Source organism: Triturus cristatus, chromosome 6 (genome assembly GCF_964204655.1).
Source record: "Triturus cristatus chromosome 6, aTriCri1.1, whole genome shotgun sequence".
Taxonomy (NCBI): Eukaryota; Metazoa; Chordata; class Amphibia; order Caudata; family Salamandridae; genus Triturus; species Triturus cristatus.
This window is the reverse complement of record NC_140589.1, coordinates 906,029,303-906,043,017: the sequence shown is the minus strand read 5'-3', so window position 1 is coordinate 906,043,017 and position 13,715 is coordinate 906,029,303.

The following is a 13,715-nucleotide window of genomic DNA, read 5'->3' as shown; positions in this document are numbered from 1 at the left end:
GTGTGACGCATCTGTGCCGAAAAGTGGCGCATTGCTGGAGTTGCGTCGCAAGCGCGACGCAGCTCCAGCAATGATCTGGGGGGCCCTATCTGTACAATGCTGCATCAATCCTTACGCCTGCTTCAAGCAGGCGCAGGGTTTTGACGCAGCATGGGCCTAAAAGTGACTGAGTGAAATCTTGTAGATTTCACTCAGCCACTTTTAGGAGGCGTTCCTGCGCCGGAACGCCCCCACCTGCCCTGGAACGCCTACATGTGGCGCAGGGCTTTACAACGTGACGCATCTGGGAGATGCGTCACGTTTGTAAATACCCCGCACCATGGCGCAGGATTTGCGCCGCTGCTGCGTCACAAAAGTGACGCAACGGCGGCGTAAATGAGGCGCAAGTGCAACATAAATCTGCCCCAGAGTATTTAATAATCTTGCATAAAAGGCAAAAATGGGACATATTTTCAATAGTATTTGACTGTGTTTTTTTTATCGATTTGAGTCCAAAGTCTTTTTTCCAATTGTGATATGTTTGAAGAATGCCATTTGCAAGATGGCTGCTTTATTCTTATGTAGTCTGAGGCGGAAGTCCACTTTCTGTCTCTTTAATTCTGATCAAAACAGATCATCGGAGCAGTCTTAAAACATGTTTTACATTATTACGCCAACGCTCGGGTACGAAAAACGCACCTCGAACAGTCAGCACAGTGTGAACGATTTTGCAGTGGTACTGACAATACCCTTAAAACAAGCATTTACAATGCAATGGTCTCGGCATTGGTAAAGTTAGAGCTATTGGCATTGCTCATGACAATGCTGTTTCTTTAAATTTTTTAAAAACAAAAACATAAACAAAAATAATGTCATGAGCAATGCCAATAGTTCTAACTTTACCAATGCCGAGACCATTGCATTGTAAATGCTTGTTGTATATAGAAAGAGGGAGACTGGAGACTAACCATGAAATCGATCGTCTCCCACCTAAATCGGGAGAGTTGGCATGTATGACTAGAGCCAAATTTCGGCGGGGGGGGGGGGGGTGGGCTGAAAAAGATTTCGGGGGTGGGGTGCTAAGTCTTCCAGCCATAGGCAGAGTGGCTGTAAGAAGGGGCGAAAACACAAAAATAGCCTCATTAACGAGTAAATGGTCTTTTAAAGACCTGTGAAGTACTCGGGTGCAGCTGCAATTAGACGGACGCCAGCCCGCGAGGCTGTCTCAGCCGGGCTGACACACATGACGGGGGGGGGGAGGCGGGGGGGGGCTGAAGCCCGGTCAGCCCAATGGGTGTTGCGCGCCTGCGATAGGCATATCTGTCTCTGGGTGAGGCTTGCTGTCATCTAATTTAGGACTGAGACAAGAACGACTGGAACTCAAAGCAACGAAGAGTACCAGTAAGTAATCATGACACGATCCTTCACAATTTACTGTTTTCCCACAAAAATTAGCTTGTACGAAGTGCAGCTTTGCTTGGGGAGGGACGCGATTGATATGTGGTGTGTCTCTGCCACCTAGTGGGCAATATTATTATAACAGAGCAAAAACTTGAACTGAATTTGCATGACGTTTGAAACATAGCATGGACATCAAGAAATACCACGACATTCAAATGGAAGTCCATACAAGTTTAGAAAGTCCATAGATTAAAGCTTCGTAGTACTGCTTCAATTGTATAGTTTTATTGATGAAAGGAAAGTTTTGTAATCTTCTGTACATTTCGTTTTGAAACAGACTGCCTTCAGTAGATTCGGTATTGGATAAGAGCAGACATGTGTTTAATCACGAAATGACTTTTTCAAGGCTGTAAAATCATATATGAATACATAACAATCAGAAATGTGAGGAAAACAGAGACAAACTTCATAAGTATACGTGCAACTCTATGGAAGCATGCTGTACCAGTGCTGAATAGGATGTATGTGATGACATGTTCTTGCATGAAACTCATCATAGAACATATGTTGTTGGTGATGAGGATAGAGATGCAATCCATCATGGGAAAATATCCAAAGTGCAAACCGTAAGATAAGAGGAAGAAAGTAATGAAAGAAATCAGAAAGGAGAGAGAGCAAAAGTTGTCTAAACTCCATGCTGAAACGCAGTACATGCCATCAAGTGAAAGATATAGTTATGTGATAAGTGTTAAGAGAGTGTTAGAAATTGACACAAACCAACCTAACAGTAGGTACAGTCCCTTGTCAACACAAAGTCTCCAATGAAAATAAACTTGTTGTAAGGGAACGTTTTTAAGGATGAGCCATTGTTGGAATAGAATTGCTTTAGCCGAATTCTCTATGCATTGTATGTCTTCAGTTAGCATTCGCGGCACCATTTTATATTCAGTCGCCATTTTAAGCTATGATCGAAACTGACTTCTGTCTCTCTCTCTGCGTCTGCTCTAGCTGAAAACGGCTGTGATAGTTTTTGTTTCTCCATGGTTGAGCTTCACTGTACTCATGAATACACTGTCTTTAGAAGTACATACCTTTCCCATTAGATAGGTCTGCTCCCACCCTTAGAGCGGCGGGTACAGGCAGAGTGACCTTGGTGCTGAGATAGCATGTACTCGGTCTCAGGACTTAGACCCCTCCTTCTGTACCTCCTTTGTTCAGCAGCTACCAACTGGAAATTTCCAGTGAGCGCCTGTCTTATTGGTTCTGAACTGTATATCATGTATCACTATGCTTGCTGAAGTTAGTCCCTCTGCAGCAATCCAAGGAGGCTTGTCAGACCAGACTCCACTCAAGTGTACCTGAAATAAAATCTCTTTGGTTTGTATTCTCTACTGTCTGATCGACTCTTCAATTGTGTGGAAGGCTGAAAGGTGGTCGGGAGTGACCCGGGTGACCCTAATTGGGTCACTTCCTTCACCATGCAGGAAAAATGCTGGTTTCAATATATCAATGCGAATCAAGTATCAACTGAAAAACAATTGATCATACCATATCGTTATATAGTCGAATTTTGTTCCCCAGAGTAGGGTCCAAGGAAATATAAGATATGACTAGCATGTGGTCCTTGAATCCGTGAGGCAATATTTGTCAGGCTCTGCAGCTCAAGGTGAGTCCATATCCCTATTGTAAGAGATCTAGAAGTAAAATATATGACTAGTAACAGATTCAAAATGTCAGTGTTTAGATAGCAGAAAAGAACAAATAACTAGTCAAAAAAGAAAAGTAGAACGACCCCAATTTTATTTTGTGACAAGTATAAATTCACTACAACATATAGGATAAGCCTGTCACCAAAAAATGCCTATCTAGGAGTGTAATCTTGAACAGAAAAGTTGTAGTAGCACAAATGAGTAACTATGTACATTTTCATCATAAGTTGAAGGAAAAGGAGGGAGAGAGGGCATAACGTTACAGCCATGCACTATGGTGAGACAGAACAAGCTGTCAAGTATGAAACCCTCAGTATTTACCTGAAATATGTCAGTTGGTAGCTGTATGGTAAAATCGTAAGAAAATGGCCAGTGAAGAAGCACAATATAGGTAGAACTACTCCAATTTTATTTTATGGCAAGTAAAAATTCACTACAACATATAGGATAAGCCTGTCACGAAAAAAATCCTATCCAGGATTTTAATCTTGAATAGAAATGTTGAATAGTACAAATGAGTAACTATCTAAATTTTCTTAAGTTTAGAAGAAAGTAGGGGCATATTAAAAAGTCGGCACTATAAAATTATTGCCGCTTTTGCGGCCGTTTTCCACTGAAAAGCGGCGATAATTTTATCGCTTTATCAGCAAGGTCACTCTATCACGTGAATCCTTGCCTTAGCACCCTTTCCCGTAACGCCCACCTTTGGATCTCTAATGAAATGAAAAGTGGGCGTTCATTCACAAAATAACTAGAGAAATGTCGCTAACCGACATTTCTCCAATTATCAATGGGCACGCTAACAAGCATAGCAATAAGAAAAGTAGCGCTAACCGCGGTTATCGCTACTTTCCTTACGCCTGCTTTTAGTTTGACTTAGCCATGATATCCAATGGAAGGTGGATATCATGCTTAAGTATGCCCTGCCCTATCAACAAGATATCGCCAAACCTTGTGCGATTATCGCTGGATTTCCAGCGATAATCGCTCATTTGGCAGCTTGCACCAGGAATTTTATCGCTTTTGAGATAAGCGTTGCTGATAGCACGCTATCTCAGTGATAAAATTCCGCGATAGCCGGCGATGATTATCGCCGGTTGTTGCTGATATGCCCCATAGAGAGAGAGGACATAGTGTTACAGTCGTCAGAATAACTTCTCCCTATTAGAGTTACCTGTATTAGGGTGAGACAGAACAAGTTATCAGGTATCAAACCCTCTTTATTTACCGACGATCTGTGAGTTAGTAGCTGGATGGTACAATCTTAAGAGAAAATGGCCAGTCAAGAAATAGAATATATAAAATCTATATAAGACCACTGATTACAAGTGAGCATGAGGTCTCTTACTGTAAGGACCGTGTGAAAAGTCATATGGCCTAGAACATACTGTGTCTGATAGATCGGGTGGGAACTGAGTATAGTTCCTTCTTACATGAATGAGTAATGAAATAGTGAGGTGAACTTGAATAAACTCATTTATTCATGGTAGTGATAAAAAGGAAGTACATTACCCAGAAGACCGTATACAGGTGTGAAGGTCGACGTGTCAATGGAAGTGTTAGTGTTAGGTAGAGACCATAATAAGCTCCTACCTATGATGTTAGAAATCTAAAAATTTGTAAAAATAGGAACTTAATTTTGTATCATACAATGTCCTACATGCACCCAATCATAGCCCCAGATGTAACTAATGGAAGTATGCCTTAGCATCTATGCGATTGGAATGGAGATGGAAAAGAACTGTTGTTTTACAGTGATCGTAAAACATAGGACTGTAACTTGACTTTATATATGCACAGATCCTATGTGTGCTCAATATAAGGTTCCGCAGATGTGCAAATTGGTTCTACAAAGGAAGTAGGGTAGCCACCATACACTTCTTTTATCAGGAATTTCCAGAGAACTCTCTCTACAGTTATCCTGAGCACCCACAGTTCAAAATTGTCCAGTGATAAACGTATCCATGATACACTGTAGTCATTTCTTTCTCCTTTTTCCCTTTTTTATTCAGTTCCAAGCACTTCTACACATATAATTATGCTTTTAGATGTAGCCTTCATACATAAGCATATTCACAGATGTAGCTAACATGTGTGTCGTCACTGTGGCAGGTTTGCCATCCTCAGGGCTACGTACACAGGCAAACATCATATATAACTATCCTATAAAGAGGAATGTGAATCCTTTTTCTAAATACATCATAAGCCCGAATTAAGTATATAACACCAGAGCCAATTCACAAATTAAAAACAATACATAAAGCCAAGTGCAGCCGTATTCAGTTTTCCTGGCGGTATGATCGGGAGTCTCAGGTTGTTAATAGGGAAGCTACAAAAGAAAGTGTAAACATGCACATATTAACCAAACTACTCCAAAATAATGAGTCCAAATCCAAAGGAACATGCATGTATCACTCATAGCACATGCATTATTTTATCCAAGTAGTCAAACACACAAAAATCACACAGATCCTTCACACCTATTTTAGATATGTACCCAATCAATGTGAGCCCTTGGGGCAATAATTCCCCATGGCACACAGCCATAGTAAATGTACCCAGAAATCTTTCCGTTTTTTAAATTTGCCATTGTTGTAATCTTCTTATGATAACTTTGTATACTACAAAATCTCTCTATTCTTAGTTTATTTTCATACCATATATACTCTTAGTTATGTTGCTGAGCCCTGTGTTTGGACAAATATCATGTATGTATTTTTCTGGAATCAATACTTCAAGATGGTCGAATGTTAAATATCTACGTTGCTGACGGTCTCTTACGGCAGTCCTTTCTCGCTTTCTATTAACGTACGACATTTTAAATGACTTCTTACATGGCACCTGTTTTATTTTTAGGGTTCAGCTGCACAGCGCTAACATTGTGCTTGTGAAATCTACTGTATTCAATATAAATATTAAAAGGGGCTTACATCCCACCCCCTTGCTTTTCATTGGTTCCTGTGCTTACCACTTACATTTCCTCCATTTTTATTTGATGCAGCATACTGTTTCCTGTTGTTCCATATGTTGTTCCTCCTGTGCTTCTCTTAGCAGTTTCCCATCGCCAAAGTACAGTTTCCATCTGCTTTTGAAGCACTTTTTTATGTTTTGCCTGTTCCTCCCATCCTCTGTTTCTTTGTGCCCTTTTTGTCACTGGCCCTTCCTCTGTCCCTCCCCCTCCCATCCACTAATCCTGCCTGTCCTCAATGGCCACGTCTCTCTCCCTCAGCCCCTACTCTCTCCCCTGTACCTCTGTAGACTGGGACATGCTAGCACCTGTCCGGCCCAGGCTGGCAGTGCCCCTCTGCCCCCTGCCACAGCCTGGCCTCTTCCTTCGAACAAACCTACAGCAGCGCAACACATTTCCTGGTTATTGTGTTCTGGTGAGGTAAGCGTCGGGCATGCAGGGGGAAGGATGGGGCAGGAGAGTTGCCAAAGTTCAGGCAGAGTCTGGCCCAGGATCGGAGGGAGGGCAGCGGGCAGTCTCTGCAGAGGTAGGTGATCGACTCTGGCGTGGAGTACTGCAGACTTTAAAGTATGGTATCGGCTGTGAGTGACCCGGTGCCCAAGGTGCATGTCTACACTGGAGTCTCGGTGTGCTGTGGAGTTGGATAGTCCACTCGTTTGTCATGAGCTGTGCTTTTTGTTCTTGGCTGAGGGGGCTTACTTTAACACTATTTGTGTTGGGTGTACTTGAATGATTCTTGTACGGTCATAGGACCAGATGTAGGTTGCTAAATAGCGAGCACTAACGCTGAAATTCGCAGAATTTTTGCATTTGCGACCGCTAATAAACCATGTGAAATGTAGAGGCAGACACACCGAATCGCTAATTAAGGAATCGCTAAAACAACGGAAAACAACTAACGATTCCTTATGTAGTGAAAATGCCACACCGACTCACTATTTAGCGATTAGAAAAATAAGGAATCACTAAAAAAATTCGCTAAGCAATGTACATAAACTCACTATTACCGAATCCTTAGAAAATCGCAAATTAAGAGTCGCAAATTACCACGAACTCAAAGCAGGTGGTAACCAGGTGCACAGCATATAAACAGCCCCAGAATGCATCAGCCTGAACACAATGGCGACCCTCTATGTCATTGCAAGGCGGTTACGGATACGAGCTGCAGCACAAAGGATCTGGAGACAACAGGAACGCGTATGAAGATTGCGCATCACCTTATTCCAACTCAAAGAGGCTGAAATCCATGAGAGTTACAGGCTTCACCCAAACACCATCCTGGACCTGATACGGGATCTGCACCCAATCCTGGAGCACCAGACACCAAGGGCGCACGCAACACCTCCACCTGTACAGGTACTCTGTTGCCTGCACCTACTGGCATCTGGCAGTTACCAGGGAGTAATAGCTGCGGCAGGTGGAGTCCCACAGAGTTGCCTGTCACGTTTCTTCAATACATTCCTGGATCCCAAATTCGCAAAGATATCCTGTTGGTCACTACCGAAGCAAGAGAACAGGGCTACATTACCAAGAAGGAATTCAAATTTCTTAATGATGACAACCCTAGGACCCCGGTTCTCTACACCATACCAAAAATACATAAGAGTACCACCAATCCCCCTGGCCGTCCTATACTGTCAGGTTGTGGTTCAGTGTTGGAGCCTATAGGCTCATATATAGATCATTTCATTAGAGACTTTGTCCCTTTACAAGACACATACGTGAAAGACACAATGTACATGATAAATCTAGTAGACGGCATGCCTTTTAAGCTAGGGAGTTTCCTACTAGCCACCCTGGACATAAGCTCACTTTAAACTAACATACCTCAGGTAGAGAGAATAGAGGTCATAGAGAGTCTCCTAGAGAAAAGACCCAGGCCAATACAGGTGCCAACCATTTTCATCATTAGTTTACTAGGCATCGCCCTATAGAGCAACTATTTCATTTCAGAAGGTCACTACTACCAACAGTGCTCTGGTACAAGTATGGGAGCAATTTTTTAGCCTAATCTGGCGAACATCTACATGGACCACGTTGATCATAAGTTCGCCCTCAAAGACAACAATATGTACCGCTCCAACATCAAATGTTGGAAGCGATACATCGACAACATCTTCGTTATTTGGACAGGCACTGACACAGATTTCAATAACTTTGTAACTCATCTGAACACTGTCCAGACGCATCTCATATTCACATCCACCACACATGAGTCTACCATAGCGTTTCTAGATCTTAACATTAATCATGAGAACGGGGCACTTTACACTTCCCTTCACAGAAAGATCACGGAAAGGAACACGTTGCTATCATACCGTAGCCACCATCCACGGGCGCTTAGAAACGGCCTGCCATTTGGGCAGTTTCTCAGAATCCGCCGCAACTGTACTCATAAAGCGGACTACATGAGGGAAGCAGAGATACTTAGAGTCAAAATAGTTAACAGAGGCTACCCTAACAGACTAGTAAAGAGATCACTCAAACGGGCCTGGTATTGTCCAAGGGAAGAACTACTGAAAGCCAAAGAGAAACCAGACATGGAGAAAATAGTATGCGTCGCAACTTTCGGAACGCACACAAACCAAGTACGCAACCTCATAACAAGAAACTGGAGCATTATCAGGAGTATAGACCCGACTTTTGAAACACCGCTCTTTGCCTATAAGAGAGGGAAAAACATAAAAGACCATCTCATAAGATCCGCTACTGACAAAAAAGTGAACTCAACCAATACTCTTACCAGCACATGGGGCCTACCCAGAATTAAAGGACACCATAAGTGTGGCAATTGCGTGTCCTGCGAGTTCACATTCAACACCTCTACTTTTGAACATGGCAACCTCAAACACACCCTAGAAAGCTTTTCTAATTGCAATACACAGAATGTCGTGTACTGCATTTGGTGCCCGTGTAACCTTCCGTACATAGGCCAGACTCAACAACCTGTCAAGGCTAGGATTAGCCAGCATCGCAGTCGCATTCGCAGATCTGTTCCAAATGCCCCCCTGGTATCTCACTATAATGAGAAAAACCACACTGCCGACGAACTAAAATGGCAAGTCATTGACATTGCCTCCCTACCAGAGAGAGGAGGTGACATAACAAATATACTGCAGCACACTGAATGCAGATGGATAGACAGGGTCAATTCGATTGAAGAGGGCCTCCATTCCGCAGAAGAATGGAGAGGCTATGTAACAACACTACATTAAGACACACGCACCATCTGTGCACCACCTGTCCGTTGTCTAACCCATGAACGTTTCTGTAACTTAGCACTCCCTCAGCAGCCATACACCACAACCTTGTGCACACTACCCACGCAACAGCTCATACTCCACTCACACGCTGTTCATCCGAGGCAAGTAATGTACCCACGTTGAATTCACTCTGATATCAGTTGCGGTGACACCTTTCGTACATTACACACGTTGGCGTGTGCCCTACTTCTCAAACTATGCATAACAACATTCTCATTTTAATGGATATGCTTGCTCCACGAAGAAGTGTCAATACATAGAATGTGAGCATGAATCATCCGAACAGGGGTTTATGACAGATGCAAAGTTTATAACTGATGTATATTATGTATAATGTGGAACATGTCGATATCTCACGATGTAACTACTATCCTGCCACATGTCGTTCTGTCATAAACACAATGATCTGCATCTAATGTCCCGTCAAAACAGGGCATAGGCAGGCACCGTATATACATTTACAACACACCCCTCAGGTGTATTCCTGAGATACCTGCATTACCCAATCATACGATGCTCTGCCGTAGTGTAACAACGGACTGGCAGCACATTACACAATTAAGCTCGGCATCACCCTTTCGCGTTCACTTCCGTTATACTATGTGCACACTAATCACGTATACATACACTGCACCCCCACCGGAGACAGATCAATTGTTCCCAAAGCAGACCTCCTCCGCTACGGAGGCAAATCTGCTTTCAGTATTCATGACATCAGTACACCGATCACCGGATCGCACGGTGAAACGGCGCTCTACACCACTTCCTGCCGTTAGGCAGGCAGGGAAGGCGGGAATCACTGTTTATAACTCAGTGCACAGTCAGCGCTCGGTGTCATCGCACCAGTAGTCCATTCCTAGACTGCAGCAGATCCAGGCAGCAGCAGCGCTATATGAAGAGATTCGTCCGCTTGTCTCTTCCCAAGTAAGTAGCTGCGCACACTGCTCGTTACTGCTATTCCCTCTCCCATACACTCCACCCACCCACCTACAATACCTGACAGAAACTCCTTCATTTTTGCAGTAATTCACTCGCGGTACTACCACATAGAGTACCCCTGAAAATACTGCTATATTGAACAAAGCTCCATTATGGGAAGCACTTCGCTACGGCTGTAGCAAGGCATTTGAAGAGCCCACCGGCCTATCCATATCCTTAAGAGCCGGCCTTCCTCACCGTGAGGTTATCTTCAAGTTTCAATCATCCTTCACCACTATGACTGTATCTAATAAGTTAGTGATTCGTCTTCACACATTCACGCAGCGCTAATAATCAACCATTGCTTTTCCTCCTTTTGAACCCACCATTGAAGAACCCGGTCGGGTCCTCACGTGAGTTCTCTTTTTTCACTTTTCACTGAGGCACTTCACGTTCACAAAGGCTGCGCCCTTTTCACAATCCAGGTAACTACCTTCAATTGAAGTCCTTTGCCATAGTTTCTCGCATCTGTGCCGGTATATGGGCCTTATGCTAACCTTCAATTAATTTATTTTAGATGTCCCTACATCGTTAGTCCTGAAGAGACCCAACATTCAAAGGTCAAAACGCCGTTGACAAGCACACAGAACAGACCATCACCCAGCTTGTATCACTGTATACCTAGGCTGTTGAAAAAAGTGTATTTGAATGGTCGTTTTTTACAACTTATGGAAACCCTTTACATAATAATTCACCTTGTACAGTCACTTTTTGGTTCCAACTTTCACTTGGGGACACTATGCACAAAGTTTTACGCTTTTGACTTAAAGAAGTGTATATACTGTTTGCTGTGTTTTTTATAAAATACTATATTGAGTAAACTGTGTAGAAATTTTATTTTGCCCTCTGACATTACCAGGTCCTTTACACACCTATTGCGATTGTGCATATTCATTGCTTAAATCATTTTCCTATTATTCACTGGAACCACTGTTTTCCGATATATTTGTTGCAAAGGATGCCACACTATATCCAATTCCCCAGCACACAGGCAGAACTGCATAAGACAAAGATGGACTTTTATCAGAAGGCCCAGTTCCCACATGTCATAGGGTGCATTGACGGGACACATATACCAATCTGCCCCCCCTCTGCAACTGAGTACATCTACCGCAACTGCAAATCCAGACATTCAATCAATGTACAGGTTATATGTGATGCTTCTCACATCATCACCAACGTAGTTGCAAAATTCCCAGGGAGCATGCATGATTCCTACATCTTCAGGAACAGTGGGATCTATACCCGTCTTGTTGGGGGTGAATTTGGAGAAGGCTACCTGCTAGGTAAATCCATGTGACACACCCTGAAGAATACATTTGATGCAACGATTGCTGACTGTGAATAATTTTCCTTTCTTTTACACTTAGGTGATAGCGCATATGCGGTGCGTGCTTTCATCCTGACTCCATAGCTCAACCCATCTACCCCAAGTGAAAGGAGATATAATGTGGCACATAAATCTACGCGCAATGTGGTGGAGCGTACATTTGGACTCCTCAAAAGCAGGTTCCACTGCCTCCACAAAAGTGGAGGTGCATGGCAGTACCAGCCCCTGATCTACTGCAAAATAATAGCTACATGTGCCATGCTGCATAACCTTGCCACAAAGAGGGGGACACCTGTGGAAATCAGTGAATCAGATGATGAGGATGAGGAATGTCCCCAGCCACAGCACAGCGCTGCAGGTGTCACAACTGCACCAGATGGGAGACAGAGACGGGCAGAGATCACACACAACTATTTCTGAGTAAGTAATGAGACAAAGCTAGTAACTGCAATTGTGTGACGGTATTCAATTGACCTTCAGTCAGGCAATTGGACAGCACACCGCAACTCTATGATGGCCTCACAGTGCCTGGTCAAGCCAAACATGGCATAGTCACTCCACCATGCAACATCCCTAGTCCCATCATTGTGTCAAATGGGTTACGTCACCCACCACACAATGGAATGTGATGGCAGTGCTTATCTTCTGCGCCCACGCGCAGCACTGCTGCGTTCAGCAGGCACACTGTCCTTTCCAGTGCTGTGTCCTGTGGCTCATCATTGCCTACCACTGCGCCTCCTGGTCTCCTGTAATGGGGGGGTGAAGCTGCTGCGGCTTGTTGCCTCCTCACTCTCATCCCCATCCCCCGATCCTGTGGCAGCAATTTGGTTGGTCTGAAGCACCTCCAAGGCACTGGTGACTGTTACCAACCCCTGAGTGACATTACGGCTGCACTTGGCCATCTCCAATTGCATGGGCACCGAGCGCCTGCTGAGGACATGGGAGGCATTGCACGGCCTGTTAACTGCCTTAGTGTACCCTTCCAGTCTATGTCTGTCCCTGCGCCTTGCACCACGGTCGCTATCAATCTTGCTGCATAGCAGCCTAACAGCATCAGGCATCTCCCTTATGCCCTCAGCCACGGTGTTGTTGAGGCAGTATATGGCCTCCTTCATGTCGTTAATGTTTTTATTGCTTGCCACCATCTGGCGTTGCATTGCCCTCATTGTTTTGCCTTGCAGGCGCTGCACTTTAAGCATCTTCCCCTCCAGACCAGAGAAGACACTGGACTCCTCTGCATCAGGACTGTGAGCCCTTTGTCGGCGTCTTCGTGCACCTGTGTTGCCAACCTCCATGGGGGACTGTGTTACAGATGTGTGCACATCATCATCCTGTGGGGTCTGTTGTGCTCCCTGGCTCTCATCCTCTGTGCCCTCCATCTCCTGGAGGCTACCCACTGTATACCTCCTGGCTCATGGTGGTGGTGGTGATGGTGGTGTGACTTCAGCAGGTGACTGATTGGACATCCTCCTCCAGTGTGTTTTGCTCCCTGGAAGCCTCTTCTGCAGCCTGTCGCGATGTTTTGCCTGTGGATACAGGATGTACTATTACTCACTTGTCTGGCAGCATTTGCCTACAAATAAATGTCATGACTGCCAATCTAGCTGTCTGTCCCCGCTTGCTTATCTATTTATGTGTGTGACATGCATATGCCTTTTGTGGACTGACTTATATGCTATTAGTTGATAGGGACTACATCTCCCATGATGCATTGCTGATTTTAGGCAAAACATGGTCTGGAGTGGGATTCATGCAGGTGGATTGGGGTTAGGGAGGGGGGCACAGCATGCTGTGCATGCATCTTACCTTGTCTGTTGGACCCTGTGGCAGAACTGTCCACACCTCCTATGCCACTGACGCTCTCCTGCTGGAGGGTGGACTCCACCATTTGTTCCAATGCATTCGGTGCAGGCGCTGTTGATGTCCCCCACCTGTCTTTCTTGCTTGTTTGAGCCGTTCGGCCGCCCTCTCCTTGGCACATTTCTGGAGATCGTACCAGCGCTTCTTGAGGTCCTCTGTTGAGTGATGGGTGACGCCGATGGCATTGATTTTCTGCTGGATCACTAGCCAAATCTTCCGTTTTTGTG